Here is a 6,753-nt window from a genome sequence, read left to right on the forward strand (position 1 = left end):
TGAAAGAACAGCTTTCTCATGTATTATTTAAATTTTTATTTATAATTTATAATCAAGCTTTTAATTTTAAGATGATTGTTGATTTACTTGCAGTTGTAAGGAATAATATAAAGCAATTCCATATACCTTTTACTTTCCCCAAAATATAACATCTTATAAAACAAATAGTATAGTATTACAACCTGCACATTGACACTGATACAATTAATGTAAGGAACATTTCCATCACCACAAGGATCCCTGTGTTGCACTTTTATAGTCACACCCTCCTGCCATCCCACCCTCTCTCTAACTCCTGGTGACCACTAAACTACTCTCTTTGACATTGTAATTTCAAAAACATTATAATCATACAACATATGTTCTTTTGAGTTAGTTTTTTCACTCCAAATAATAAGATGTTACATGTAATAATATTTCATCCATTTTCATTGCTCAGGATTATTCCTTGGTAAAGATATACTATGGTTTGTTTAACCATCATTGCCTGTTGGAGGACATTTGGGTTGTTTATAGTTTTTTGCTAAAAAAAAATCTGCTGTAATAATGCCACCAAAACTCCAGACAGGAAGTGCCAAAATCCCATCACTACAAGAAATATTGAAAAACAAACAGAAATGTTTCCAAGAAATCAGGAAAATATTCAAAGCTTTACAGCAACCACATAAAGGTTAGCTCAAAGAAAAGTCAACTTAAAAATGGTAGGAAAGAGGAGGAGCTAAGATGGCAGCATACAGAGGAATGGAAGACAGTTAGTCCCCCCCTGGAACAATTCATAAATGACAAAAATCTAGTAAATAACCTGGAATAACTGTGGGGAGACAAACATGACTGTCCACTCATCATCCACCAACCTGAATTGGGAGGATGCCCAAGATCACAGCATAAAATTTGTAAGTAAAACTGCAGACCCATGCTGAGAGCCAAGAGCTGAGAGCCCCTCCCTCATGGAAGCCTCATGGTGCTAGAGAGCAGCACTCTCTCAGCCCAGCTTCAAATGCAGTTTTAATGTTAACTGCTCAATACACACAGCAAATCCTCAACAAGCAGACAGAGGCTTTTGGTAACAACTGACCTTGGGAGAGTCAGGGGACATATCTGTCTCAGGATGGGGAGCCCAGAAGATTTGGTGCTATCTCTGGCTGACAGGTGAACCCAGGAGCTTTTCTGTCCCTTTCTCTCTCTGTGGAGGAAACCTCAGCTTTTTTCAGCCCACAGCACTTTGCAGTAAAGACAGCCTCAGCCATTTTAAAATCAAAACACTATGATCAGAGAGGCGGGGCAAGATGGCGGACTGGTGAGCTGTATGTTTTAGTTACTCCTCCAGGAAAGTAGGTAGAAAGCCAGGAACTGTGTGGACTGGACACCACAGAGGAATCTGACTTTGGGCATACTTCATACAACACTCATGAAAACGTGGAACTGCTGAGATCAGTGAAATCTGTAAGTTTTTGTGGCCAGGGGACCCGCACCCCTCCCTGCCAGGATCAGTCCCGTGGGAGGAGGGGCTGTCAGCTCCAGGAAGGAGAAAGGAGAACTGCAGTGGCAGCCCTTATCGGAAACTCATTCTACTGATCCAAACTCCAACCATAGATAGACTGAGACAAGACACCAAAGAATCTGAGAGCAGCCAGCCCAGCAGAGAGGAGACAGGCATAGTAAAAAAAACAACACAAAAACTCCAAAACAAAAGCAGAGGATTTTTGGAGTTCTGGTGAACATAGAAAGGGGAAGGGCAGAGCTCAGGCCCTGAGGCGCATATGCAAATCCCGAAGAACAGCTGATCTCTCTGCCCTGTGGACCTTTCCTTAATGGCCCTGGTTGCTTTGACTCTTAGCATTTCAATAACCCATTAGATCTCTGAGAAGGGCCCTTTTTTTTTTTTTTTTAATCCTTTTTTCTTTTTCTAAAACAATTACTCTAAGAAGCCCAATACAGAAAGCTTCAAAGACTTGCAATTTGGGCAGGTCAAGTCAAGAGCAGAACTAAGAGAGCTCTGAGACAAAAGGCAATAATCCAGTGGCTGAGAAAATTCACTAAACACCACAACTTCCCAAAAAAAGGGGGGTGTCCACTCACAGCCATCATCCTGGTGGACAGGAAACACTCCTGCCCATCGCCAGCCCCATAGCCCAGAGCTGCAACAGACAACCCAGTGTGATGGAAGTGCTTCAAATAACAGGCACACACCACAAAACTGGGCGTGGACATTAGCCTTCCCTGCAACCTCAGCTGATTGTCCCAGAGTTGGGAAGGTGGAGCAGTGTGAATTAACAAAGCCCCATTCAGCCATCATTTCAGCAGACTCGGAGCCTCCCTACACAGCCCAGCAGCCCAGAACTGCCCAGGGGGGAAGGCACTCACCTGTGACATAGCACAGTCATCCCTCAACAGAGGACCCTGGGTGCACAGCCTGGAAGAGGGGCCCACTTGCAAGTCTCAGGAGCCATACGCCAATACCAAGGACTTGTGGGTCAGTGGCAGAGAAAAACTGTGGCAGGACTGAACTGAAGGATTAGACTATTGCAGTAGCTTTAAAACTCTAGGATCACCAGGGAGAGTTCATTGTTAGGGCCACCCCCCCTCCCTAATTGCCCAGAAACATGCCCCATATATAGGGCAGGCAACACCAACTACACACGCAAGCTTGGTACACTAATTGGGCCCCACAAGACTCACTCCCCCACTCACCAAAAAGGCTAAGCAGGGGAGAACTGGCTTGTGGAGAACAGGTGGCTCGTGGACACCACCTGCTGGTTAGTTAGAGAAAGTGTACTCCACGAAGCTGTAGATCTGATAAATTAGAGATTAGCACTTTAATTGGTCTACAAATCCTAAAAGAACCCTATCAAGTTCAGCAAATGCCACGAGGCCAAAAACAACAGAAAATTATAAAGCATATGAAAAAACCAGACGATATGGATAACCCAAGCCCAAGCACCCAAATCAAAAGATCAGAAGACACACAGCACCTAGAGCAGCTACTCAAAGAACTAAAGATGAACAATGAGACCATAGTACGGGATACAAAGGAAATCAAGAAGACCCTAGAAGAGCATAAAGAAGACATTGCAAGACTAAATAAAAAAATGGATGATCTTACGGAAATTAAAGAAACTGTTGACCAAATTAAAAAGATTCTGGACACTCATACTACAAGACTAGAGGAAGCTGACCAATGAATCAGTGACCTGGAAGATGACAGAATGGAAAATGAAAGCATAAAAGAAAGAATGGGGAAAAAAATTGAAAAAATCGAAATGGACCTCAGGGATATGATAGATAATATGAAACGTCCGAATATAAGACTCATTGGTGTCCCAGAAGGGGAATAAAAGGGTAAAGGTCTAGGAAGAGTATTCAAAGAAATTGTTGGGGAAAACTTCCCAAATCTTCTAAACAACATAAATACACAAATCATAAATGCTCAGCGAACTCCAAATAGAATAAATCCAAATAAACCCACTCCGAGACATATACTGATCACACTGTCAAACACAGAAGACAAGGAGCAAGTTCTGAAAGCAGCAAGAGAAAAGCAATTCACCACATACAAAGGAAACAGCATAAGACTAAGTAGTGACTACTCAGCAGCCACCATGGGGGCAAGAAGGCAGTGGCACGATATATTTAAAATTCTGAGTGAGAAAAATTTCCAGCCAAGAATACTTTATCCAGCAAAGCTCTCCTTCAAATTTGAGGGAGAGCTTAAATTTTTCACAGACAAACAAATGCTGAAAGAATTTGCTAACAAGAGACCTGCCCTACTGGAGATACTCAAGGGAGCCCTACAGACAGAGAAACAAAGAAAGGACAGAGAGACTTGGAGAAAGGTTCCGTACTAAAGACATTCAGTATGGGTACAATAAAGGATATTAATAGAGACGGGAAAAATATGACAAACATAAACCAAAGGATAAGATGGCTGATTCAAGAAATGCCTTCATGGTTATAACATTGAATGTAAATGGATTAAACTCCCCAATTAAAAGATACAGATTCGCAGAATGGATTAAAAAAAATGAACCATCAATATGTTGCATACAAGAGACTCATCTTACACACAGGGACACAAAGAAACTGAAAGTGAAAGGATGGAAAAAAATATTTCATGCAAGCTACAGCCAAAAGAAAGCAGGTGTAGCAATATTAATCTCAGATAAAATAGACTTCAAATGCAGGGCTGTTTTGAGAGACAAAGAAGGCCACTACATACTAATAAAAGGGGCAATTCAGCAAGAAGAAATAACAATCGTAAATGTCTATGCACCCAATCAAGGTGCCAAAAATACATGAGAGAAACACTGGCAAAACTAAAGGAAGCAATTGATGTTTCCACAATAATTGTGGGAGACTTCAACACATCACTCTCTCCTATACATAGATCAACCAGACAGAAGACCAATAAGGAAATTGAAAACTTAAACAATCTGATAAATGAATTAGATTTAACAGACATATACAGAAGACTACATCCCAAATCACCAGGATACACATACTTTTCTAGTGCTCATGGGACTTTCTCCAGAATAGATCATATGCTGGGACATAAAACAAGCCTCATTAAATTTAAAAAGTTTGAAATTATTCAAAGCACATTCTCTGAGCACAATGGAATACAATTAGAAGTCAATAACCATCAGAGACTTAGAAAATTCACAAATACCTGGAGGTTAAACAACACACTCCTAAACAATCAGTGGGTTAAAGAAGAAATAGCAAGAGAAATTGCTAAATATATAGAGACGAATGAAAATGAGAACACAACATACCAAAACCTATGGGATGCAGCAAAAGCAGTGCTAAGGGGGAAATTTATAGCACTAAACGCATATATTAAAAAGGAAGAAAGAGCCAAAATCAAAGAACTAATGGATCAACTGAAGAAGCTAGAAAATGAACAGCAAACCAATCCTAAACCAAGTAGAAGAAAAGAAATAACAAGGATTAAAGCAGAAATAAATGACATAGAGAACAAAAAAACAATAGAGAGGATAAATATCACCAAAAGTTGGTTCTTTGAGAAGACCAACAAGATTGACAAGCCCCTAGCTAGACTGACAAAATCAAAAAGAGAGATGACCCATATAAACAAAATAATGAATGAAAAAGGTGACATAACTGCAGATCCTGAAGAAATTAAAAAAAGTATAAGAGGATATTATGAACAACTGTATGGCAACAAACTGGATAATGTAGAAGAAATGGACAATTTCCTGGAAACATATGAACAACCTAGACTGACCAGAGAAGAAATAGGAGACCTCAACCAACCCATCACAAGCAAAGAGATCCAATCAGTCATCAAAAATCTTCCCACAAATAAATGCCCAGGGCCAGATGGCTTCACAGGGGAATTCTACCAAACTTTCCAGAAAGAACTGACACCAATCTTACTCAAACTCTTTCAAAACATTGAAGAAAATGGAACACTACCTAACTCATTTTATGAAGCTAACATCAATCTAATACCAAAACCAGGCAAAGATGCTACAAAAAACGAAAACTACCGGCCAATCTCCCTAATGAATATAGATGCAAAAATCCTCAACAAAATACTTGCAAATCGAATCCAAAGACACATTACAAAAATCATACACCATGACCAAGTGGGGTTCATTCCAGGCATGCAAGGATGGTTCAACATAAGAAAATCAATCAATGTATTACAACACATTAACAAGTCAAAAGGGAAAAATCAATTGATCATCTCAATAGATGCTGAAAAAGCATTTGACAAAATCCAACATCCATTTTTGATAAAAACACTTCAAAAGGTAGGAATTGAAGGAAACTTCCTCAACATGATAAAGAGCATATATGAAAAACCCACAGCCAGCATAGTACTCAATGGTGAGAGACTGAAAGCCTTCCCTCTAAGATCAGGAACAAGACAAGGATGCCCGCTGTCACCACTGTTATTCAACATTGTGCTGGAAGTGCTAGCCAGGGCAATCCGGCAAGACAAGGAAATAAAAGGCATCCAAATTGGAAAAGAAGAAGTAAAACTGTCATTGTTTGCAGATGATATGATCTTATATCTAGAAAACCCTGAGAAATCGACGATACAGCTACTAGAGCTAATAAACAAATTTAGCAAAGTAGCGGGATACAAGATTAATGCACGTAAGTCAGTAATGTTTCTATATGCTAGAAATGAACAAACTGAAGAGACACTCAAGAAAAAGATACCATTTTCAATAGCAACTAAAAAAATCAAGTACCTAGGAATAAACTTAACCAAAGATGTAAAAGACCTACACAAAGAAAACTACATAACTCTACTAAAAGAAATAGAAGGGGACCTTAAAAGATGGAAAAATATTCCATGTTCATGGATAAGAAGGGTAAATGTCATTAAGATGTCAATTCTACCCAAACTCATCTACAGATTCAATGCAATCCCAATCAAAATTCCAACAACCTACTTTGCAGACTTGGAAAAGCTAGTTATCAAATTTATTTGGAAAGGGAAGATGCCTCGAATTGCTAAAGACACTCTAAAAAAGAAAAACGAAGTGGGAGGACTTACACTCCCTGACTTCGAAGCTTATTATAAAGCCCCAGTTGCCAAAACAGCATGGTACTGGCACAAAGATAGACATATAGATCAATGGAATCGAATTGAGAATTCAGAGATAGACCCTCAGATCTATGGCCGACTGATCTTTGATAAGGCCCCCAAAGTCACTGAACTGAGTCATAATGGTCTTTTCAACAAATGGGGCTGGGAGAGTTGGATATCCATATCCA

The sequence above is a fragment of the Choloepus didactylus genome (genome assembly GCF_015220235.1).
Source record: "Choloepus didactylus isolate mChoDid1 chromosome 25 unlocalized genomic scaffold, mChoDid1.pri SUPER_25_unloc2, whole genome shotgun sequence".
Taxonomy (NCBI): Eukaryota; Metazoa; Chordata; class Mammalia; order Pilosa; family Megalonychidae; genus Choloepus; species Choloepus didactylus.